This window comes from Capra hircus, chromosome 1 (genome assembly GCF_001704415.2).
Source record: "Capra hircus breed San Clemente chromosome 1, ASM170441v1, whole genome shotgun sequence".
Classification (NCBI taxonomy): domain Eukaryota; kingdom Metazoa; phylum Chordata; class Mammalia; order Artiodactyla; family Bovidae; genus Capra; species Capra hircus.
Window position 1 is genome coordinate 92144230 of NC_030808.1, and position 27446 is coordinate 92171675.

Sequence of the window (27446 nt, forward strand, 5' to 3'; positions counted from 1 at the left end):
CCAAGGCAAAGCAGATATCTCCTGCCTTTGAAGCTGCCTCTGAAATAACACTGATAGCATAATAATTTGCGGACAAAATGCCCAAACCTTTTAAACTGTGGAGGGGTATTTATCTCAAATGATACTGCAACAGACCAAAAAAGGGAAATGAGATTGCTTCCTCCAAGGGTCTCAGGTATGAGTATCATTCAAACTGGCAACTATAATTGACTCATGGAATTTGGTGCACAGCAGCACAGGAGGCTCTCTCTCTCCTATGATTACTTCTTTCACTGACACGCTGCTAGGTGAGGTTATCGTATTCATTTTGGCAGGCAGGTATAGTATGGTGTGAAAACTCAAGTGATAGAAAACAACATGAGCAATTTCGCATGCTATCATTTGGGCCAACAAATGGCATTTTACTAAATTATATTAAAATCTATGTCATCTGCAAAGCTGCCCTAAATCCTGCATTCAGAAATAAATAAGGATTCATGCTTAAAAATCTTAACAAATCCTTGTCAATTAACCTAAAAAGGGCACAAACATTCCTGGCATTCACTTCTATCTCCAACCCTCTCATCTCCTACAGTAAAAATGACAATTTTCTGAAAACTTCAAAGGTGCAGGCTGCCCACATTTTAACTTAAGGCAAAGTGCAGGGAAGTGAGAGCAGTTGGGGAGGAGGAGTGTAATAGGAAGAAAAATTCTCTGCCTTCCTCTCTCTCTCTTTATTTCCTCAAAAGATAAACCTCAACATTTTCTCTCCATGCTGGTAATGAAACTTGTACTTTAGATGACAAGTTCAAATATTTCACAAAAATTCCAACACTAATTTGTCCATAGCGAAGCTATGAGTGCGTGTCTTTGTGTGTGTGTGTGTATGTGTGTGTGTATTATTCAGTTGCAATTCAGTCACTTGGTTGGCTTTAATTTTTATGGCCACTTAATACGTCTTTGTATTATTTTCATGCTATCACAGAAACAGAAAAGAAATAAAGACAAGTAGGAAGCAATCTGTATATATATAATTTTCAAGTCCTCTATAACAAGTTTTGGCCCTATTTGCTTCAGATCATCTTTCAAAATCCAAATAAGACTCACACCACAAGAAGACTACCACTTCTACTTCTATCGGTTTAATCATTCGTCTTATTTCTCCCCTCCTTTCCACTCCCACTCCCACTCTTGCCAGAGTACATATCCTTATTCTCATCTAATCCCAAGTTACTGGTCACTATTATTATTAATGATTAAAATTTCTACAAATTAATTCTTAAGAACTGTCAGCCTTGACATTCTAATGGCAGTGAGATATGTGTTTTGTTTGTTTTCCATTTCTAAGTCTCAGGAAAGGAAGTTGCATATATGGGACACAAAGTTTGCCTAGATTAAAACTGCATTGAAGCAAAAATCATGAACTATGGCATATATGACCACAAAAATCACCATTTGCAATTCTACTTAGGGTCCAGAGGGTGAGTGAATAATGATGTGTAACCTTAATTTAATGAAAACAGTAGATAGTGGAAAAAAGGTGGCCAGCGGACAGAACAGGTTCCGGTAGTAATTAAATCTTGGCACCCGGGAAATTTTTCAGCCTCTTTGAATCACAAAAAACAAGTTGGATTAGATACTTCCAGGTCTCTTCTAACACGCTATTATTTTACTTTCTCTTTCTATGCTTCAGTTTCCTAACTTAAATCAGAGGGGGATGTTGATCAGTTAATTTTATTTCCAGCCTTCTCTAAAATGTTATGGATTTAAAATGGCTTTGGGTTTTAATTTTTGAGTTTCCAGCCAGCAGGGGAACAAAAACACAACAGATATAAGGACCTTAAAAGATCCAATTTCAAATTATTTTCACCTTATAATTTTCAACAACTTGACTATTTTCATAGATATTCTTTATTTTCTACCCCATTAACAATAGATATATTGTAAACTCACTAAACTTTCTCTGTTACAGTCAAAGAATGAGTTTGTGATGAATGCAACTTCAATATCTTTCTCTTTTAATCATCTGCTCCAGTGCATAAAAACTAAGATTTCTTTATATTAATTATTATATTCATATATTCCTCTGAATAAAATTGTAAACTTAAATTCATAGAATGTTTTCATGATACAGTCAAATCAATGTAGAATATATAATATTTACATATATATTTATATAATATTATATTAATATATAATATAATATAATGAGGTCATCCCAATGTTTTAATCCTTATGCACTGTTGACAGGCATGTAAATTGGTACAGTCATTATGGAAAACAGTATGGAAGTTCTTCAAAAAATTAAAAATAGAACTAATGTTTGATCCAACAATACCATTTCTGGGTATATATCTGATGGAAATGAAAAGAGGACATGGAAGAGTTGTCTGCATTCCTATATTTATTCAAGCATTGTTTACAACAGCCAAGGTATGGACACAACCTGAGTGTCCTTGTATAAGTGAATGGATAAGGAATATGTGGTATATACACAATGGAGTACTACTCTGCCACTGGAAAAAAAAGGAGAATCCTGCCATTTGTGACAACATGCATGGACTTTGAGGCTATTATGCTAAGCGAAAAATGAGTCAGACAGAGAAAGATAAACACTTCGTGGTATCACTTATATATGGAATCTAAAACAAAACAAAATAATCATAGAAACGGAGTATAAAAATGGTTTCCACGAGCAGAGAGGTAGGAAAAACAAGGTAAGTTTGGTACCAAGGCACAAATTTTCACCTATAATGTAGAAAAGTTCTGAAAATCTGATGTAAAACATGGTGACTATAATTAATAACTCTGTTTCATATAACAAATTTGGTCACAAGGTAGACCAAATGTTGTCATACATACACACAAAGAATTTATCTAATGATAGATGTATTATTAACTGGAGAAAGGGAGGGAGAATCCTTTCACAATATACATCAAATCACCTTAAAGTACAATTTAAATATATAACAATTTTATAGGTAATTATACCTCAAGATACCTGAAAGAATAAACAAACATAAACAAAATAAAATGGGAAAAAAATGAGTCAGCATAAAAATGACCCACATTTCTCCAAAGCATTAATAATTCCTTCTAAGATCTGAACTAGAAATGCCACCTGTGTGAAACCAGAAAAAGTTATCATATTTTAATATAGTACTCACACACTTATATTTGCCTAAGAACAGGGATTCTTTATCTTAAGTGAAACTAACCATTAAGCTAGATTTTAGGCTGTCCTGTTTTTGAACTGACATATATTTTCTTTACCCCTAATTAGCTGTACATCAAGCTAATTGCATCAATAAGTGACTAATTGGTAGGTAGCTCTGTAAGTAATTACCAGATTTGCACATGTAAGTCATGTTTATTTCAAATGTACTTTTACTGCTAAGCTTTAGAAATTTGGCTCAACAGTTCAGGATGATCTTCCCTGGTGGCTCAGTGGTAAAGAATCTGCCTACCAATGCAGGAGACACTGGTTTGATCCCTGATCCAGGAAGATTCCACATGCTGGGGAGCAACTAAGCTTGTGAGCCACAACTACTGAGCCCACACACCGCAGAGCTCATGCTCTGCAGCAAGATAAGCCACTGCAATGAGAAACCCACTTCCACAACTACAGAGTAGCCTCCACTCGTCACAACTAGAAAAAAGTCAGTGAAGCAGTGTAGACCCAGCACAGCCAAAATAAATAAATACAATTATCTTTTTAAAAGTTCAGGAAGACAAACTGAATCAAAGCCATATCATGTCTTATAACCCAAATAATGGAGCATAAATAAATTATTGATTGTGATATGCTATCTGAAATAATATAAAGATCTCAAAAATCTTCAGATTGTGCTTTCCAGATGTAGAAACAAGAGTCAAATATTTTTCTAAATTCCCAAAGCTCACGATGTACTTTGTCAGATCAGTGGCAATCATCTATCCACATAATTACAGAAACCTGAATAATCATTGCAAGATTTGAATGAAAGAAAAATAACCCTCTCCTGGCAATATTACTACAATGACACAACAGTCATCTCCCTCAGCATTTAAATATGGGAAAATAATAAAAAATAAAAAGGGGGATAATTGATTTAACTCCTAATCTTTTTTTAACAGGGCATTAAATTTCAAATGACTGCAACAGTGAATTTCAGAACTGTTTCAACTATGTAACGCTTATCCTCTCTCTTCCCAATATACCAACGTCTCCTACATTTATTATTTCTGACAAAAAAAAAAAGAGCGTAAGGATGTGTTTTCAAAATATACTGAATTAAAAACTATTTTCTTTCAAAAACATATCCCAGTAGTTTCTCTTTCTCAGTACCGTTACCAAAGATTTATTTACAAATTACGCCATGTTAAATGTCAGATTTTTCAATGAAAAATGCTTTTCATGTAATAAGTGACTTTGAAGTCATTTTAAACTTTTCAATATGTATATAGGAGGAGATCTCAAATAAATTAGAAGATATGTATTTAGAAAGATTATTTCCTATAGATGCATCATTTTCTTTCATGAAAAAACTGGATACATTCAATAGGGCTTACAAATATATATTAATGATTACAGATTTGAAGGGTTAGCATTGAACATACAGCCATAGAGATGTAAAAGTTTTAAAAATATGAAACATAATAGTTACCTGCAAAGAGAATCCAATTATAGCAGCATCCTTTATATTCTGTTAGATAAATGATAACACATATGAGCATTTACACATAATTCAGGGGCTTCCTAAGTGGTATAGTGGTAAAGAATCTGCTTGGCCATTCAGGAGATGCAAGAGACATGCTTTCAATTCCTGGGTTGAAAAGAACCTCTGGAATAGGAAACGGTAACCCATTCCAGTATTCTTGCCTGGAAAATTCCATGGCAGCAGAGCCTGATGGGCTACAGCCCATGGGATCACAGAGTCGGACTTTACTGAGCAGCTGAGCACAGCAGCAGCACACATGATTCAAAGTATTTGCTTATAAAATTTGCTTCTAAAATATTGTTAAAAATGCATTTTACATGTCATATAGTGAGTTTTTTAATTTTTCTACTATGAGATATTAAAAATATCTTTTATTCCATCTTTAGCGCTTTCTTAAAATAGGAACTTGGCAGCTTCTAGTTACTCTTACAATTTGCAGGCATGGTAGTTTTTTCAACTCTTATCAGTGTAAAAAATATCAAATGGCTTTAATAAAATAATTAATAACAGGGGCTTCATGAAAATTTTCAAATCAGAATAATCAAATTCAATTATCATTATAAGGTAGATATTGCTAACCACTTGTAAATGGATTCTGGTACAGCAGGATTCACTTGGAACAATTATTTTCTTTAGAAGTAGAAGAGATTTAAGACAACATGAAATACGACACTAGGTGACAGCCTGCAGTGTGCAGTGCTGTGGGAAGGCTTTAGGATCAGAGATTAGAAAGGGACAGTTATATTTAAAAGGCCGATGAAGAACACTTCAGTACTCTATCAGCTCTATGGGGATCATTAGGAATTAAGAGATCACACACTGGTTTTGTCCAAAAAAGAAATTATTCCTTTTTTTGTCACTGTTTACTAGATTTGGACAATCACACAATGAGCAAAAATTGGAAATAAATTTAAAAAGAAAAACTAAGACAACAGAACCATAATTCAAAATGAATATATATATTTAGCTAGCAATGACAAGGAGAAATTTCTTCTCCAAGAGGAATGGATGCCTATGTTCATAATATCATTAGCTCTAACTAAAAATCCATGACAAAAAGCTGCATTATAAACCTACACACCTAGAAAGCAGCAACAAGGATGGCAAGATCCTGGCAGAGGCTGTCCAGTACTTGTCCACATGCAGCTGCCTACATGACAAAGTTCTGTGGCCTGCTCTTGCTGACATTATAAACAAATGAGTAATTAAATTATCTCCCACATGGCATCCAGTCCCATCACTTCATGGCAAATACATTGGGAAATAATGGAAACAGTGACAGACTTTATTTTCTTGGGCTCCAAAATCACAGCAGATGGTGACTGCAGTCATGAAATTAAAAGACACTAGCTGCTTGGAAGAAAAGCTATGGCCAACCTAGACAGCATATTAAAAAGAAGAGACATTACTTTGCCAACAAAGATCCATTTAATCAAAGCTATGGTTTTTCCAGTAGTCATGTATGGATATGAGAGTTGGACTATTAAGAAAGCTGAGTGCTGAAGAATTGATATTTTTGAAGTGTGGTGTTGGAGAAGACTCTTGAGAGTTCCTTGGACTGCAAGGGGATCCAACAAGTCCATCCTAAAGGAAATCAGTTCTTAATATTCATTGGAAGGACTGATGCTGAAGCTGAAACTCCAACACTTTGGCCACCTGATGTGAAGAACTGATTCATTTGAAAAGACCCCGATGCCGGGAAAGATGAAGGCAGGAGGACAAGGGGATGACAGAAGATGAGATGGTTGGATGGAATCACCAACTTGATGGACATGAGTGTGAGTAAGCTTCGGGAGTTGGTGATGGACAGGGAAGGCTGGCATGCTGCAGTCCATAGGGTCACAAAGAGTCAGACACGACTGAGTGACTGAACTGAACTGAAAGTGTGAAGAAAATTTTGCCTGCTCTACCTACAGGGAATGGGAAGTTTAAATAAGATGCACTTGAAATGTTTTGAAAACCTAAAACATCAGTGAAATAAAAGTTATGATCACTGTATTTCACAGCATAGGAGATACTGTACTAGATTTAGTCTGGCCCTAATTCTAAAATTCTACTGACAGACGTACTTAGAGATGATTAAAAATTTACTTTACTGGAAAACTAATTTTTAATTAGTTTTGAGCCATGAAAATGTGAAACACACACAATTCCTGCTCCTAACTTTTGTATATTCCTCTTTTTCAAGACCTAACAACAAACTTTGGGAATACATGAGCATCTTTGTAACTGTATATTTACCAATTAATAAGGCAACACACCGTGTTCATATCAACCTGGGTGGAAAATGAGAATTTCTTTTCTTAAAAGTCATGATAAAAATTTGAATAGGAAAATAAATTTGCATCTGGATCTTTCATGTAAATTGTAAAATGGATACATGATCTATTTTTCCTCTCTAAAAACAAGTACATTTAAAACATCTGAATCATTCCAGATAAATTGACTGAATGCAAATTGACAACACAGCATTGCGTGCAGGCATTACAAAATAATGCAAATAGTAGACTAATCTCAGTTGCCAAATACACAAATAATTTCAGTAGCAAAAATGCAAAACAGATTTTCTAGTTAATTCTAAATTTCTTGAGAAACAAATCTTATGTTTTCTACCACCAGAAGAAAAAAATCTGTAGATGAAAGTACTTCCATTATAACTAGATAGAATGTTTGCTGGCACCCTTATTTGCATACACACATTTTTCTAAAATGTGTTATAAATTATAGACATAAGCATTTTTATAGATAAAGAACACTGTCTGGATAATGCCCAGCAGGGAACAGCAATTAATCTCATTGTAAAATGTTATTTGAGTTCCATTCTTAGTAAACTAATTGATGTAGCAGTATGAAAAAGTATGCCTTTTCATGATGCAAATGAAAATAAGTTGTTAAACCCATCCTAGACAAACCAAATATTCATTACAATACAAGACCATTAAGCCACCCAACAATAAGAAAAGGTTTCTGTCTTGTCCTGTCAGGCTGCTGTAACAAAATACTGCAGATGGGGGTGCTGATAAAGCACAGGAATTTTTCACAGTTCTGGAGCTTAGGAATTCCAAGATCAAGGCACTAGCAGATTCACTGCTTGGTAAGGAGCCAGCTTTCTAGTTCATATACAGCACTTTCTCTTTGTATCTTTACATGGTGGAAGGGATGAGCTAGGTCTCTGGTGTCTCTTTTATAAGAACATTAATCCCAATTATCAGGGCTCTACCTTCATGACCTAGTCATGAGGGTCCCACAAAGTTCCCACCTCCTAACACCAGTAACTCGGGGGTTAGGATTTCAACAGACAAATTTTAAAGGACACATACTCAGTCTATAGTAATCTCCATAGGTTAAGCAGGGACTGGCCACCCCAAAGGCAAGCATAAGGCAACACTGGGCAAGGGGCAATGTCTGTCTTCTGAGCCTGAGCCCCACCTTCTTCAGTACTTGTTCTGTGTCCAGGATGCTACCCTTAAGTGCTCCTGTGAATGTACTTCACCCACTCTCTCAACCTTGACCACTGATGTGTCTGATGAGTTCTTATGTCAATGGCAAGGCCAATAGATAAGGGAGGAAAGAGAAAGATCATTGAGCCTCTACTACATCCCTAGCTCTTTGCTAGTTTTATATGTTATTATTCCATCAATAATTAATGAAGGTGAGAAGGTATTAGTACAAGGAACTAAACATATTTCCTCTGTTGTCTTTCGCTAAATCATGCTACCTCCTTAAAAAACAAAAAATATATTGTACCCTGGGGAGATATGTGTTTCATCAAGAGGATGAGAAAAGATTCTAAAATATCAAACTGGGTCACTGTGATTGTCTCCTTTTTGAGGACTGAAAGGAAACAGGACATGGACCCTTGCTAGTCCCTACTGTGAGCTACTGATGGTTCAGAGGCACGTGAGGGTGCCAACTTGTAGACCCAGCTTCCTATAGCTGCAAGGAACAATGGTAGTAACTTTTCAGGCTAATATGTACTTTTCCCCTCCCTTGCTAATTTTAAAGATATTATAATTTCTGAAAACAAAGGTAACATCAATTACTCTACTGGCTCCTCCTGAATTTTGCTAAGAATTCATCATCCATTCCTTTATTCACCTATTCCTTGCATACCAGCATGTCCCAGGTATTTCTGCCAGTTCTGAGGTTTTCACTGTGAACTAGAGGTCTGGCTATCCCCAGACATGTAATCTCTGCTTACCCCCCAGGCCAACCTTGAAGAAAAATATAGCATCTCTTTTTGTTTCCAAAAAATATGCGGTAGCAGCAAAAATCAATGGCAAACTAACTATTTTGTAGAAAAGTTAGAGGAAAAGATGAGCATTTCACATGCCATAGGCTCCCACTTCCAGCATGCTCTGAAGTCATGTCTAAATTCTCTCTGGCTAAGCATCTTAATCAGACTACTCTGCAGTATTACCAGTCCTCATTGATGCCCAGCCTTGCTAACTGGCTGCCTTAGCCATGAAATCCCTGTATTTGATCTCTGTGTTATCACCCACCCAAAATATTTAGCTATTCTTATGCAGAACAAAGGTGCTTCGCTTAACTTCTCTGGGTTTGAGTATTTCTATCCAAACACTTTTCAAGCAAAGTCATCTCCAAGTATTAGAACTCCCCCCTCCCTTAACAAAGGCAGCTGATCAAAGAAGACAATAACAACTCAGTTCTATTCCCTTAAAGGAGTTCTGACACTATGAAGGAAGACAGATATGTATACAGATAATTATTTTGTGAAAAATGCAAAAGCAGAAATAGATTAGAGATACTATGGGAACACAAAGAAGTGAGGTCTTTTTTTTTCTGCCAAAGGATATTAGGAAATAGAAAAGAACCGTCAGGAATCTTGAAAAATGGGAGATAGGAGTTTTCCAAGTAAGCAAAGTTGAGAAAAGGGCTCTAAGAAGAAAGAAGAACATGGACAAAGGCAAGGAGATACAAGAGGTCAGGGAATATCTGAGAACAAATAGCTCACTGAGGTTGTGAGATGAGGAATCTGAACAAATGCAACCCTGCAGGACCAACCGTATTTCAAAATTCACCTATTTTTCTGCTCTCATTCATGAGTTTCTCCCTCGGTGCAAAGCAGTGCTCTATTTTTCTAAGACTAAAGACAAAACTGGCTGCATATATCTGAGCGCAAAAGAATAGGATTAATTTAGTAGTTTCATCTTAATTCTGCTCTCAGTTTTCTCAGTTTAACAATAATTTTAATGCTCTTTGGCACCACATTTTTGACAAAGTTTCTTAAAAAGCCATTATACAAATAGTGATTTTGCTAAAGAATGTACGTAGTAAAAATCTTTATTCCAGTAGATGGAGCAGAGGTGACATCAGAATAGCTGAACATTGCCTGGCGCAGAATTCATAGCAGAAGTCCAGACACTCCGCAGAGCCATGCAATGGAAAAAGCACATTTGAGAGCAAAGACTGAATGTTACTGAATACTGCTTGGCTAATCACCTAATTTGGACTTAGAAAATCTCACATCCTATTCACACTGAAGGGGAAAACAACCTTAGGCAAATACCAAAATGATTCCTTAAAGAAATATTTATATTTTAGAGCAAGAAAGCTGTAATTTTGATTTGTTTAAAAGTCTCTCTGTGGTGCTTCACAATGATTCTACATAACACAAACCAGGCTAAAATTCTTAGTATAGCCTCTGAACGCATGGCTACTTCAATCTCCTGATGATGGTAATGTGTGTGCTTCTTCCCTTCAAGTTTGTGAATTGTGTGATTGCCTGATATGGAATTATTAAGAAATAGGTCAATAAACACAGCAGGCTACAGCCTTAAAATCTCAGTCTACACAATGGACCTATGAACAAATTTACTGCTTAGAAATTGCAACAGCAGAGTAGCGCATATGTAGACTCACACCGGGGACCATATTAGCAAGTGGAATTACAGACATTATAAGATAACTATGGAGAAGCAGATATTCTGATTAGAAATTCTAGCTATTATATATCAGGCAAATGTCTTAATCTGATGAGGATTACTAAAGCCAAGAGTGAACTATTCACTTTGCAGTTTTATAAAATAAGTATTATAAGAAAATAATTTCTAATAGTCATTAGAAATAGGAAATATATGTTATTTCTCTCAAGACCTACCAGATGCTTTGCTCTCTCTGTTAAATTATCTGCAAGTATGCAGAACTGGATTATTCAAAGGCAGACTGCTATGTGGTTAGGGCAAAAGCCAAGAAGAGGCAGCTCAAACATATTTAGAGAAGATATCTGGCCTTTCACACGAATATAACAAAAATGTGTATCAAACTAAGAGAAGCAAAAGTTTGTGAATCTCAATTTGATCAGATTTCTGAGAAAATGGAGAAGCTCATTACCATATACTCAAAAAGTCTCGATTCAATGGTTAAAGGTAATAGTTAATTTAAGTGTTAGCTCTGCCATAGTGTAGTTACATAAATTTGGAAGAGGCACTTACCTTTTCTTATTGTCAGTTTCCTTGTTGCAAAATATAAAGATAATAAAACCTCTCACAAAGAATGGCAGTGAGGGCTAAGTGATGTAAGTCATGAAATACTGACTTAGCAGCCATTATTAATGAGAGTGTTATATCCCTTGAGTGAAAAAGGGCTTCCCTGATAGCTCAGTTGGTAAAGAATCTGCCTAAAATGCAGGACACCATGGTTTGATTCCTGGGTTGGGAAGATCCACTGGAGAAGGGATAGGGCACCACTCTGGTATTCTTGGGCTTCCCTGTGGCTCAGCTGGTAAATGCGGGAGACCCAGTTTCCATCCCTGGGTTGGGAAGACCCCCTGGTGAAGGGAAAGACTACCCACTCCAGTATCCTGGCCTGGAGAATATCAGAGTACACAGAAATAAATCTGTAAAGAGCCCTTCCATAATCTGGCTCAGTTTAATCTACAGTAGTATCCCATTCAAATGTTTTCTTCTAGCAAAATATGCCATGCTGCTTTATGCCTCTATATATAACTATATATATAACTATATATATAATTATATATATAACTATATATATAGTATGAACAATGTAACTCCTACTGCTGCTTTATGCCTCTATATATAACTATATATATAACTATATATATATATAGTATGAACAATGTAACTCCTACTCCTCCTACAAAATATAGTTTTTAAAAGTTAAACATATTACTTAAGGGATAATTATTATTAAGTATATTATTCATAAAAATCACTAATAATATATTGAAAATCTACTTCAAGAGTTCATAAAAGAAATGTCAAATTACACTGAAGCAAATGGAACAAATTAAGAAAAGAAAAAGTAGAAAATAAGAAAGCAAAAAGCATAGTAAAATTAATAAATAAATTTAAAAAGCAGTTATTTGAAAAGAAAATTACTAGTGAGCCTAATTTTTTTTTAAAGGAATAAAGTAGAAACATACAAAATAAATGATAAAAGATAAATAACCACAGTCAGAATATATTTAAAAGAATCTATCTAATAGGCTATGTTGTTAAACACTTTATGAGTAAACTTGAAAATTTAGATAAAATTGATAATTACCTGAGACAACATAATTTTCCAAAATTGACTTTAGAAGAGACAGAAACATCTAAATACAGATTTGTATAGAAGAAATGGAGAAATATGTCAATAGAGAAATCCAAAAGCAGCAGTCTCAGATGGTTTTATGTGTAAATTTTTTAAATCTTTAAGAGCAAACAATTTCAATGCTGCTAAAATCACTTCAGAATATAGGGTAGTGAAGAGAACCTCCTGGTCCAAGAAAGACTGCATATATCCACACATAGGAACCAAGTCAATGTCACTTATGACTATAAAAGCAAAAACCCTAAATCCAATGTTATTAGCAAATAAAATCTACGTGTACACAAAAATAACATTACACCATGACCAAGTAAGGTCTATTCCAAGAATTTAAGAATATTTAATATTAGGAAATCTATAACAATTTTTGTAGCAAATTAATAGATTTCAGAAAAATACTTTACTTTCTTTTAAAGCCATTTGTCAAAATTCAATAACCATTTTGAACTAAGTAGTCAGTAAAATAGAACTGATGAGAATTTCCTTTATATAATATATCTCAGTTCAGTCATTCAGTCATGTCTGACTCTTTGTGACCCCATGAATCGCAGCATTCCAGGCCTCCTTGTCCATCACCAACTCCTGGAGTTCACCCAAACTCAGGTGAATCAAGTCAGTGATGCCATCCAGCCATCTCATCCTCTGTCATCCCCTTCTCCTCCTGCCCTCAATCCCTCTCAGCATCAGGGTCTTTTCCAATGAATCAACTCTTCTCATGAGGTGGCCAAAGTATTGGAGTTTCAGCCTCATCATCAGTCCTTCCAATGAACAACCAGGACTGGTCTCCTTTAGGATGGACTGGTTGGAACTCCTTGCAGTCCAAGGGACTCACAAGAGTATTCTGCAGCACCACAGTTCAAAAGCATCAATTCTTCAGTGCTCAGCTTTCTTCACAGTCCAACTCTCACATCCATACATGACCACCGGAAAAACCATAGTCTTGACTAGATGGACCTTTGTTGGCAAAGTAATATCTCTGCTTTTGAATATGCTATCTAGGTTGGTCATAACTCCTTCCAAGGAGTAAGCATCTTTTAATTTCATGGCTGCAATCACCATCTGGAGTGATTTTGGAGACCCCAAAATAAAATCAGCCAATGTTTCCACTGTTTCCCCATCCATTTCCCATGAAGTGATGGGACCAGATGCCATGATCTTAGTTTTCTGACTGTTGAGCTTTAAGCTAACTTTTTCACTCTCCTCCTTCACTTTCATCAAGAGGCTTTTTAGTTCCTCTTCACTTTCTGCCATAAGGGTGGTATCATCTGCATATCTGAGGTTATTGATATCTAACTTAGCCCAAATATACTAACATGTTTAGTAAGATAACACCAGAAGCATTATTAACAAAATCAAAAGCAAGAAAACCTCCCAGTTATCAGTATTACTTAACACTGTACTGGAAACATAAGTGAAAAAAGTAAAATTTTAAAAAAAATCATAAATACATTTTTGGAAAGGAAGAGGTAAAATCATTACTAACTATAGCCAACATAAAAATACGATTGTGTGCATAGACTACCTAAGGGAGTCAACTGGCTTCCAGCATATCCGGTTGGCTGAGATCAAACATACTTGGGGGCAAAAACATTTTGAGAGAGTTTTATCTGCAAAGTGACTATGACTAGATGAGACAGGTAAAAGAGAACTAAGTTGCTAACTTTCCGTTGGAAGGAAGCAGGCTAAGAAAGCTGCTCAGCCACCAATAAGTGAATACTTTCCAATACCTTCTTTATGTAACAGAGGAGGATAATAAAAATGAAAGATCCTTCCAGAAGGTAAAGCTAAAAATTCAAAATCCAGAGAGCACAAACACTGGGGAGTTCTACCCAAAGAGTGGAACTAGGACTTAATTCAACTTATTTCAATCTACTATTTTTTTTCACCTAACTTCAAGGTAATAGGTTGGCAAATATTTACCCAGATGCATTGTAGAATTGCTAAGGCCCTCTGATTGCAATATGGTGACCAATCATCTCTTTTTCAAATGATAATGATTTGAGGCAAAGGGACAGAATTTAAAAATGCTATCATCTTCACATGTATATTCATAAAGATGCATATAGAATTGATCATAGTAATAACTGCTTTAGCCTGAGTGGACACTGGAAAGACTGGGGACCAGGTAGCAGGGAGACAAACTTTTCTCTGTACATCTTTTAATATTTATACTATTTGGAGTATAGGAAGATATTCCATATTTATAAAATGAAATGAAAAATTAATTTAAAATATGTCTTAGGACTTAGTAAATTACTGAAAGGGGATTAAGAGATATAATGTGATGATTACTATGCTCTGGGTTTGATCAATTTAGTGGAATACACCAAGAGAGAGAATAAACTATAATCATATCTATGGGAAAGTGAAAGTATCCAACTTTTTGTGACCCCATGGACTGTATAGCCCATGGAATTCTCCAGGCCAGAATATGGGAGTGGGTAGCCTTTCCCGTCTGTATCCTCCCAACCCAGGGATTGAACCCAGGTTTCCTGCATTGCAGGCAGATTCTTTGCCAGCTGAGCCACAAAGGAAGCCCAAGAATCCTGGAGTGGTAGCCAATCCCTACTACAGTGGAATTGAACTGGGGTGTCCTGCATTGCAGGTGGATTCTTTACCAACTGAGTTATAGCAAAGAAGGCTAATTTTCAGACATGTTGAACACTAATTATATCTAAAGCTATTCACTGGTCTTAGAGTGACCAATGATTCAGGTTTGTCTGACTTCATTTGTATGTTAATCCCTCAGCTGTGTCAAACTCTTTGTAACCCCACGAAGTGTAGCCCATCAGGCTCTCTGTCTATGGAATTCTCCAGGCAAGAATACTGGAGTGGATTGCCATTCCCTTCTCGAGAGGATCTTCCTGACCAATAAAGCAGAAGCAGATGTTTTTCTGGAACTCTTGCTTTTTCGATGATCCAGTGGAGGTTGGCAATTTGATCTTGCCGGGGTCTAGCCCCAGTGGATCCAGGGAATTTGAAGTGGGGACAGAGTCGGTGAGGAAAGACTTATTTACTCAGAGATATAAAGAGAAATTAGGAAAGAATAGTGTAGTAGGAAAATTAGTGGAGAAAAGAGGCTGAATAACTTGGTTTACGTGGAAAACCAATATAGTTCCAAGACAAGGAACTTGCACTGTCTACATAGGCCACCGAAGCCTGCTTGAATAGTGGAGGGTGCCCTTCCTTGGGCTCCCTCTTGCGTGGGTCTTAGAAGCCAGGGCAAATAAGTAGACACTGTGAGCCTCCACACTCCAGATGGGAATTCAGCCTGAAAGGGGAGAAAAGAATGACATGGGGGAGCCAAGCATTGGTGCCAGACCCACAACTTTATTTTCAAAAGCAGCTTATATACCCCAAGTTGTACATAAAGAAATAATGGAATATGCAGAGTTATGCAGGGGCAGCAGTCCTGACCCTTATTGAGACCAGGCTTTCCTCTTGCATACCTTCCCATATACAAAAGGTCTCAGGTGGTTTATATTATCTTCTGGCCAGGGGGCCTGTTAACATTTTTATGGCTCTATTCCTAGGTAAATGTCTATCAATCAGAAAACTCTATTTCCCTAGAAGTGTTTTTTCTTTAATCTGCATCACCCTTAAACTACTAAATAAAGTTATATTCCTGTAGAACAAAGGTACAGTGGGTTATAACAAAGAAAGTACTTAACTCAAAGATTCAATGTTGCTAATGCCAGGGCTACTACCTGTTTTTTTCTACATACCAACTATATCAACAAATAAAAGATATGAACACTTGGCAGCAAGTATTGGCTCAACAAATGAAACCCTTAATCAGTCCTATTATAATGATTTTGACTCCTCGGAAGCCCCTACATTCCTAGGATGTTTTAAGCTTCCTGTGCCTCTCGAGGTCGGGAGGCCACAAACAATCACATGCGCAGCTGTTAAGAATCCGGCAGACAGGCTAGAAAGCCATCAGAGGGGTTTTTGGATTGAAACGCTCTTATTATGCCCAGGAGACTTATTATCTAAAAGCTCTAAATTAACTTTCCAGAAAAAGGTGGTGGGGAGACAGCCCCCTGTTAATGTCAGAGGAGTAGGTGGAAAGCATAACACAGTAAACCAGGCAGACTTTGGTTTTGGGGGTAGATGCTTGAGAATTTCGGGGGGACCCCTGAGGCTCGATCCCGCCTTTGCGTATGCCGAGCCTCCTTCCTCATGACCTTTGCCATGGGTGGGGTTCCTCACGCTGGCTCCTGGCACTCTGGTTCCTCTGCCTTTTCTAAATCCAGCTTGAACATCTGAAAGTTCACAGTTCACACACTGTTGAAGCCTGGCTTGAAGAATTTTGAGCATTACTTTACTAGTGTGTGAGATGAATGCAATTGTGCGGTAGTTTGAGCATTCTTTGGCATTGCCTTTCTTTGGGATTGGAATGAAAACTGACCTTTTCCAGTCATAACCCATATGGCAGCCCTCAAAAATTGAGCTTTAAAGTAATCTGTTTTTAGCTTCAAATGGATATGGTATAGATGATTCACTTTCAGTAGTTACTGTCACTATTTTTCTTCCAACTACTGACGTTGCCAACTCTGATTTTAGTTTATAATAATGAAGTATCCATCGCTTGAAGACTCTGAGTGATGTTACTTATGTTTGAAACCTAAGTGTATTGTAATTGTGAGCATTAACAGTTATCTTTCACTTTTGCCTGTGGATTGACTATGTACTTTGAAGCTAAGGGTAATTTAATTTTAGCATTGTGAATATTGTGTCCACAAAACTCTTGTGGCCTAAAGTTCAGATAATGAAATGTGTGAATTATAATAATGCCAATGTTGGGATCATCCAGACAACTGTATTATTTTAATAATAGCTAGAAAGACACATACAATTTGATTAGAAAGTAAAGTAGCCAAGATAGAGCACTCTATACCAAAGGCAGAAAGGATTTGGCATTGGACATGGTGGAAAAGGGTATGTGAAATCACGTAGAGCCTAAATTTTGCAAATCCTAGGTTAAGCAAGCAAGTACTTCTAAAGCAATTTTTTAAAATCTCCCCCCAAAACACCAATGCTTAGTCAAAAATAGACACTGTAGTCTGTGAGCACACCACAAGAGTAAACACACCTACTGCCATCCAACTGATTATTCTATCAAGATAAATTTCCTGAATCAGAGGTTGCAACCATGTAGGCAAACAAAAGGAGAAAATTTTGATAATAGATGTGCTGGCCTAGTGCAGCACAGACCTGATTGTCAGACCTCATTAATAACAATCATGCTTTTTCAGTATATCAAGTGATGAACTGAATCATAGCAACAATGAAAAAAAATTTCCTCTTGTTCTTAGATGCTTTGATTTGGAAAATGGAATTTAAAATCACCTTGATTTTTACAAGGATACTGTAAAACCACAGAGAAGATAAAGAATGCTGGTATCTTGTCCAAATAAGACCTAGACTTTGCCCATTGTATTAGTTTTCTATTGCTGCCATAACAGATTATCACAAACTTACTGACATAAAACAACACAAATTAATTTTCTTACCATTCTGGAGGTCAGGATTCTGAAATGACACTCACTGGATTAAAATCAAGGCAATCAGGGCTAAAAATCAGGCTATTACCATGGTGTTTTTTTTTCACCTTTCTAAATGCTGTAGGGAAGAATCTGTTTACTTGATTTTCAGGCTTCCTAGAGGCCACCTTCATTCTTTTTCTTGGAGTCCCTCATATCTTCAAAGCAACCAAGGTCTGGTTGAATCTATATATCACATCATTCTGACACTAACTCTTCTGCCTCCCTCTTTCACATTTAAAGGTCCTCTGATTACTACATTGGGTCCACCTGACCATTCAAGGATATTCTTCCTACCTTAAAGAGGGGTTGATTAACAACCTTAATTCTGCTACTGCTAAGTCACTTCAGTCATGTCCGACTCTGTGCGACCCCATAGACTACAGCCCACCAGGTTCCTCTGTCCCTGGGATTCTCCAGGCAAGAGTACTGGAGTGGGGTGCCATTGCCTTCTCTGAACCTTAATTCTATCTTCTACTTTAATCTCATTTTGTCTTGTAACATAAAATATTCACAAATTCCAGGCATTAGGAGGTGACCATCTTAGGAGACTATTATTCTATTAAAATCAAAGTATTCTTTGCTTTTAAAGGAAAGATAAAGAGTAAAAATCTCTTATGGTATCATGAGACAGAAAGAAACGTGCCATTGTTATTTTGTGTTAAATGAGGTAATATGTGCTTACTTAGTAGCTTTGCTTTTAAATTCTTCATTTAAAAGCTCAAATTTATTTATCTTAAATTCTAACATGTATACTGTCATGTAAGAATTGAATCGCCAGTCCATGTCTGACGTAGGGTGCAGCTTGCTTGGGGCAGGTGCATGGGGATGACCCAGAGAGATGTTGTGGGGAGGGAGGTGGGAGGGGGGTTCATGTTTGGGAACGCATGTAAGAAAAAATAAATAAATAAATAAACATAAAATAAACGTAATAAATAAATAAAAAAAAAATAAACTCAACTAATATCAGAGATTTTAACTTGTAAAAAAAAAAAAGCTAAAATCAGAGAAACATAATTAGATATAGGAAATAGAGAAAACATGCATTAAAAAGCAAGAGCTAGTTTGTGTAGAAACACAATAAATTCAGTTTGAACCATGGAAAAAAAAAAAAAGATTAACAATAATATAGCTTATAAAATTTAAAACAGTAAAAGTTCAAAAAATTAACTGCTCTATCAGAAGTAAGAATGAAACATTACAAAAATATTGCTTTTATATATTATATTTTTATTAGTCCAGTTAATTACTGCTAATTGTCATTTTTTACTATTCTACTGAAATTTTGTTTACTAACAATTATGTAACAGAAAGGTAAATATATAAGTAATACTATATAATTTCATAAATGCCTATTTTTCATATGCTAATGTTAAAGCAATAATAGACATGGATATAATTATGTTACATTATATTATGCTATGTTATGTTAGTTTTTTTGGACTGGAATGGTACGACAAGATGGCTCTCTAAACAGTTAATCACTTTAATATTTGGATCTAAGCCAAAGAGATTGATCTCAGCTGGAAGTATTTGGGAGTTAAAAAATATCAATCCCACCTTTGTGTTGCTTTCTACATGCTCACACTACAATATCACACTATCTTGTAATTATTTGCATGCCCATTAAACAGTGAACATTGTGAGGGAAAGTAGGATAGCTTAATTAACTTTGTTCTTCTTGTACCCAATATAGTGTCTGGCATATAACAGATTCACATAAATATTTGTATGAACTTGTCTCTTTGAAAAGTTTTAAAAAGTATTTTAAAAAATACTAACATGTTATCTGCGATGGAATATTTTATATGAGAAAGAGTAAAAGAAATAAGAGAATGTTTTGCAGCAGTATTAGAAACTTTTTATTTAAAAGATGAACATTCAGCTTGAAAAAAAAATCAGTTTTAGAAACAGTTCTCTTGGAAACACAAATATAAAAAGATGTTTCAAGGACAAGAAAGGACTTCATACAAAGTATGAAATCCATACCATGTAAGTTAATAAGAGACCATATGTCAAAATTGCAAGGAAATGTTATAGATGTATTTCAGTTAGATAAGGAAATGAAGCCACTGTGTAAGATAATTTTCAGTATCAAGTACTAAATGAATTGCTGCCAAACTGATTAATACGGTTTGGTTAAAAGTTGATATCTTTGAAATTTATATGAAAAAGTTTATGTAAAAAAGCTTTACAAAAAACTTCTGAAATCAGGCATGAGATAAATAAAAATTGATTTATCTGTATAAAGCTGAAGTTAATGAGTTGGGGAATCTTCCCCTTTAAAATATTATTTAGCTCTTAATGACTGACTTTTGATTCACTATATGATTACTGTTCTTCTGTTTCATTAGAATAGAGAAGACATTATTTCAAAATTATCTTCTGAGATAAATACAACACTCTTAAAGAAAATATTTTAAAAGTTAATGTAATTTTGATCTTCAAGGACAGATTCTAATAATATAAAAGTTACCATTTCTACCATAAATGGTACAATGAAATTTAAATATTTATTATAGTTAGATTATTTTGTGAATTTTACATATTTCAAATGCATGATATAGCTCAAAACAAGACTATTCCAATGATAGTATTAAAATGTAATTTAAAGGAAATAGACTATTAGTCTTCTCCTAACAAAGCTAATCTCATTCTGAGTAGATTAATTTAAAGAATCTAGATGAAATTACATTGCAGGTATGGGAGTACTTATGCACAGACTATAAAAAGTTCATCAAGACTTTTGCCATTACTGCTCTTCCCTATCTATCCCTTGCATGGAACTTAGAATATCAGTAAGAGTCTATTTCAGTTCATTGAGTTAGAAATGCACAGCCCCTGAGTGTTAGAAGATTATTTGTGATGCTATGTTTTATTTTTCCATTGAAATGCTCCTGTTAGATCATTTAACTGCTCTATTTTATTTTATTTTTTATTAGTCTATACCCTAAGGAAAGGCTGCCTCTTAAGGAAAATAAAATAGAGAATCAATTCTGCAGCAAATCACATTTATTAACAGGTTAGTGAGAACCTCAAGAAAAATAAAAATTGTGATAATTGCATCTGCTTCAGTTTAAAGAGACCCAGGAAGTGGTGGTAAATGTCAGGCAGCATAAAACGCCTTTAACAGACTCCAGAATCCAGCAAGTCACTAATACGTGATTTCTAATTACTTTGTAGTTTGTCACTGTTCAACCTAATCAAATCTAATTGACCAGAAAATTTTGGTTGGATTGTACTCAACTATGGCTAAATTTTTACTGTTATTATTCTGGTTTCTTTGTGAACATCTCAACTTTACTGCATCATTAAACCTTAAATTAGATTTTGATAAGAATATTTCATAAAATTTTTCAAATAACCACAATATTCACACAGCACTACAGTATTCTTAAATCCACTGTCATGTTTTTTAAAAAAAACATTTAAATTGTACCCATTCTTTCTGGGTTATTAAAAACAATGGCACTTTGATCTTAATTAAACACTTCATTTGAAAGCCATGACTAACAAATGTCAAATGCTAAAGGTGAACCCATGTTAAATGCACGTCAGAGCATTTTTCATATCATATACGGAATTCAAGTCTGAGAGTTCTTAGTTTCAGAATCACTGATGAAGGATATATATATACAAAAAAGGTGGCAATTAACTACTTCAATTTAGAAGCTTGCATTACTTTATTTTCATGTTGAGAATCATAATCTATGCAATAGTTTAGACATATCTACTGTCAATTCTCAAAAATCTAGAAAAATAATATAGAAATGATTGTTGTCTAAATGTTTACTTTGTCCTTATACTCTGTGTGTTCAGTTCAGTCGCTCAGTCATGTCCAACTCTTTGATACCCCATGAACCACAGCACGCCAGGCCTCCCTGTCCCTCACCAACTCCCAGAGTTCATCCAAACCCATGTCCATCGAGTCAGTGATGCCATCCAACCATCTCATCCTCTGTCATCCCCTTCTCCTCCTGCCCTCAATTTTTCCTAGCATTAGGATCTTTTCAAATGAGTCAGCTCTTTGCATCAGGTGTCCAAAATATTGGAGTTTCAGCTTCAACATCAGTCCTTCCAATGAACACCTAGGACTGATCTCCTTTAGGATGGACTGGTTGGATCTCCTTGCAATCCAAGGGACTCTCAAGAGTCTTCTCCAACACCACAGTTCAAAAGCATCAATTCTTCGGCGCTCAGCTTTCTTTATAGTCCAACTCTCACATCCATACATGACCACTGGAAAAACCATAGCCTTGACTAGATGGACCTTTGTTGGCAAAGTAATGTCTCTGCTTTTTAATATGCTGTCTAGGTTGGTCATAACTCTCTGTGTTACTAAAGCACTGAAAATAAACACACATGAATTTATTCCTGAAAGAGTATGAAACAAAAATGCTTGCTCACACTGGTAATTTTTTTTTTTTTTTTTACAAAATGCCTCTATAAGACAATAAAATAACATTATTAGAAACCTCCATATAGGTTGTTTTATATTTTATCTGCTGACATTTTCACTTGTTTGCTTATTTTATTTTCCACAATATATGCAGCCTTCAGAGGACATCAAGTATGTTTGAAAAAAAGAGCTAATGCTTTTTGCTAATGTCAGATGTAATGGGCCAGTCAAGGAACAGATCTAACCAGTTCTGATCAGTCTGGGCACTAATATGCAAGTCTTTCAGTTATCAAAGAAATAGACAGAAAATACATTACATGACAAGATGGTTGGACTACGGCATCTAATATGAAAGTGGAACTGAGTAGGACTCTATGAGTTCTTCTAGGGATAGACCCCTCCCTGTGTCTCTGCTACGGCCTCTCTGAAGTACCCAGATAACAATATCTCATACATATTTCCTAAATTTTTTCAGATAGCTAATGCAAAGTGAAAGAAATTAACTACTTGATGTTCAAGAGTACGTAGCCCACAGACATTTTGGCAATGTCTAAGGACTGATCACCATCAACCAATCAGAGAACTGTGCAAGAACTGATCACATACTCTGTAACACGCTCCCCCTACCCTCTGCCATCCTGACTGGACTTTTAAAAATGCTTTGCTGAAACTCTTCTGGGAGTTCAGTGTTCTTTGAGCACAAGCCACCAGTTCTCCTTGTATGGCCCTGTAATAAATCTCTCTCTGCTCCAGACTCTGACATTTCAGAGTGTTTGGCTTCACTGTGCATCAAGTACACAAACCAGTCAACCCTAAAGGAAATCAACCCTGCATATTCGTCAGAAAGATTGATGCTAAAGCTGAAGCTCCAATGCTTTGGCCACCTGATGCAAAGAGCCAACTCATTAGAGAAGACCCTGATGCTGGGAAAGATTGAAGGCAGGAGGAGAAGGGGACACCAAAGGATGAAATGGTTGGATGGCATCACTGACTCAATGGACATGAGTTTGAGTACATTCCAGGAGATGGCAAAGGACATGAAAGCCTAGCACACTGCAGTTCATGGGGTCACAGAGTCAGACACGACTTAACTGAACAATAACAACAATCAAAGGGCATCAAAAGCCTTTTAAAATATTATATAAAAATTACATATCTTAACATGGGAGCAGTTTCTACTAACAAGTGAAAAAATTATCTCAAAGATCTCATGTCTCAAGCAATATAGCCATTCTCAAAATGATCATACCTGAAGTAACTTGCATACTTCTACAAATGCACATGATTATTAAATTAAAAACTATGCAAGTAACTAAGAAAGAAGAAGCTGTTGAGAGGGCTCAACTAAATGCATTAAAACCCCAGTTCCCTCTAATTTTCCCTTTGACACTAGGATAACACACACAGCTCCCCACAGTCACGAGTTCAGTTTTCTTGCAGACATGTATTCTGATTTGAATTGTGCCACAGAGACTAGATAAGACTCCCAGAATATATTGACTTGGCCCACTTCCCTTTTTCTACTAGGCTTGTAGTGTAATTACCATTAGCATCTGATAAAATGTACTTATCTCAACTAAAATATGGGTTTAAATGTGGTCAGAGAAATATATAACATGGTTGTAAAAATGAAAAAAAATGCAAAGCAAAACTGATGAAACAAGAATTTTATATTATAAAGTATACTTATTTAAACTACAATGATTATTTTTCCATATAAAATATGTTTTAAAATATTAGTTAAAACATGAATCAAAAGACATTAGGACTTTAAAATACTTCTTAAAAAAATCATCCAACTAGTCCCAAACAGGTGGTATTTCTCTCCTTTAGTTGTTCACATGATTTTTTCAGTGAAAATACTCATAAAGAGAGAAGCTACTAAACTGGTAATTTACAAAATATGTTTTATGCTTATATTATAGTACTGGATTCAAAGTTCTCATTCCAGGACAATAAAGAATTTTAAAAAATCCCTCACAATAAAATATTAAACTGATGAATTATCATGGTCAAAAATCACCTTTCCCACTGATACTAATGTATAATCCAAAGGGAAATTTAAACCAAAACTATTCAATTTTATTTCACTTATTTATTTTTAATTACTTAAAAAGGAATAAACACAGAGCTCAATAGAGGCTAGGCAATATTGTGTTTTGCATAGCAACAAAATTTTACAAACATAGATTGAGTTGGAAATGACCTTAGAATTTATTCAATCCAGTAGTCAAGTTCAATCCTCTTTCTGCTTCACCCTTCCTCACCCCACATGATTTACTTGTTTGTCCAGCTTTACAATACTTGAACCTGAACAGCTTTCAGACACAGCCTCTCTCTCCCTATAGACTCATCATTCCCTACTGTCTCACATCCAGCCACTCCATTCAATTCATATTAATACATTACATGCTTTATCTTCAAGGCTCAAGAATTTGCTACCTTTCTTTGTTTAATCTATCTCCTTCATTTCAGAACCTAGAGAACAGTCAAAAGGTTAAAGCGGTTCATGCCAATTCCTTACCTATCTTGAAGGTCATGCTGGATCACCTCAGATTTCCAAACTGTTGGTTCTGTGCTGTTTTATGAACCTTTGCAACATCCATGTCATTTAAAGTTTTCTACATAGTAAGCTTGAACCAGCAGTGGAACATTGATTGTAGCAATTGTTTTACAGAAAAAAAGTATTTCAATCATACACTAGCATCATCTGCTCAAAATAGGAGTTCTCCAGGAAGAACTATAAACAGTCTTTAAAATCTGTCTTTATACTCTAATGCCTAAATATAAGTGCACAGTCTACATGTGGCCATATATAAATTGATGTCCCACAAGGTCATCAGACCTATATAAACTTGGAATAAACAGGAAAAGCAAAAAACATGCCATATCATGAGATAAACTGCACTGCTGTCATGATTTTAAAATAAAATACTGAATCAACTTAAGTTAAAAAAGAGAATAATTTGATTACTTACAATGAAATTACAATTGTATAAAAATCAATTGATACCTCAAAGGCAAGGAAATTGTACCAATTTTTATTGCCACACAGAAATTATTTAGATAGTGCTTTCCCCCAAATGGGCTCAATTCCATGAAATAAAAGATGAATAGAAATTGGAATACATAAGATTTTGTCACAGAATAATGCTCACATTCTTCTCTTTTTTTCAAAATTAGCAGCTATTGGCACATTATAGACGTATGCCAAGTCATCTTATAAAAGTTGATTCAACAGTAAAAGTCATATTCTAATTAAAACAATTAGATCTTACTTCAATCAAATGATCCTAGTGCAACCAGAGGGTCTTTGTAGGTCACAGGACTCTGACAAGCTGAACAGAGGGCTCTTCATCCAGGTGCTTAAGAGTCAAAACTCATTTCCTGTTCATAAATTAGAAAAATGAAGATGATCAATTTACATTGGGAGTTGTATTAGATAATCTATCAGTTGGCTTTTGAATTTTATTCTTTAGTTAATGCTTTTCAGAACTATATTATCAGTTCTTTTTAGGGTAAGTAGCCTGAAATTCTTCATACTTTTTAGAAGTCAATAATGTACAAATAGACATTAATTTTTAATCATAGTATTTTATTTCAAGAACAAACATATACACAAACATACAAATATTTTCTTATCTTTCTCTCATTTTCAAGTGTTTATATATATACCTTAATTTAGCTAGCCTAAGTTATCTTGCACCATGCACTACTAAACACAATAAAAAATAAAGCAGAAGACACGTAACTGGACATGGTGATTTATGTCTATTGAAAGAAGGGATTAACCAAAGGAAGAAATACATAGTAGAAAGAACACATCTAGGAATGAAAACCTGGTTCTTCTGTTGAACACCTCTGTGACATGGTAAATGATGTTATTGTTTAAATATTAATTTAAATTTGGGATAAAAACAGGTGAAGAATGATTGTGAGAATTGGAGACATTGTACATAATAACACGGTGAGCACATTTCCTCACATGTACTAGGTGCTCAATAATTAATTGCTATTTTGTAGTATTTTAGGATATTGGCACTCTGTCCCTGTTATTTTATATCTTCAAATGCTATTCTGCATTTTATATTTATAGACTTTGATATTAAGTAATAATTTCATAATTATAGAACCACTTATTTTTTTTACTTCCCCTCTTAATTTTTTATTTTCATCTTAGCTTTGAAACATCTGAAAGCTACCCTATGTTTTCATCACCTTTTTAAAATTAGTCCCCCAAAATAAGCTATCATTTTCTTCAGCCAAGATCAACTTGCAGCATTGCATAAACTTCTGACTAGGGAAAAAAGATCTTGCCCCATCATTGGGTTACTTCATTTTCTTTTTGCTCTCCTAATTATTTCTCCCTCACTTGAAAATTTCACATCTGCCTTAAGCTTTTTGTAATAGGAAACAATGGGTCATAAAGTACTAAACTTCCAAAATATAGAATAAAATAATATTTCTTCATTTTTATCTTAAATTTCTTCTGCTTTCAGAGAAAAATTACTTAAGGTAGATCCCATAGATTCATCCAATTTGGAAGCCTCTTCCAACTTTCTTTTCTTTTCTCATAAATTTCAAAGCCTCTTGATAAGAGTAACAAAACTTTTTTTAATACAAAAATGATAAGATTTCTAAACTCACCTATTATCAAATAAAGTTCTTGGCTCAGTTTTAGTGACATACATCATCTATATAGACATATACACACACTCATACATATAGGTCAGGACATTTTAGAATATCTCATTTGTGGTGCATAAAAGGGTTGTCCAGTGGGGAGGACTGAAGGCCACTTAATTGATTAATTCTCAACTTTTATTTAAAAGGACCTCAAGATTCCATTTATGGGCATGGCTGCACAAGAAATAATCATTGTCTTAGTACCACCGTAAACTTCTACTATCCCTCACCATTGAAAATGAAGGAGTCATAATAAAAATGGTATAGGCATGCTTACAAAAAGACTTAAGTCAAGCTACAAAGCACAGGAATTCCAAGTCACACGGGACTTTTCCTTCTAATCCTCTCAGCATCTAACTAGATAAGATGGCAAACTGCCATCTGCATCCCCGCATTTGATTAAAAATTAAACTGTATAGGATGGGCTAGATAGCTGAAAAGTCATGTCATTTTGTCTAAAATAATGCTTTCAATCAATCCCCCTTGCTTTTCCTAACCCCAGATTCAATGTTATGTTTACTAAATGAAATGAACTCTCATTTCATCTATTGAAATGCATTATTC

The 27446-nt window shown here is 35.2% G+C and overlaps 1 protein-coding gene across 1 annotated transcript in view; it reads right to left on the reverse strand.

Moving 5' to 3' along the window:
* The window catches only part of NAALADL2 (N-acetylated alpha-linked acidic dipeptidase like 2), a 1631204-nt gene that overhangs the window by 1257368 nt on the left and 346390 nt on the right, over nt 1-27446 (reverse strand). The window contains exon 3 of the mRNA XM_013964525.2: nt 25475-25583. The gene's annotated coding sequence lies outside the window, so the exon portion shown is untranslated. The remainder of the gene's footprint in view (nt 1-25474; nt 25584-27446) is intronic.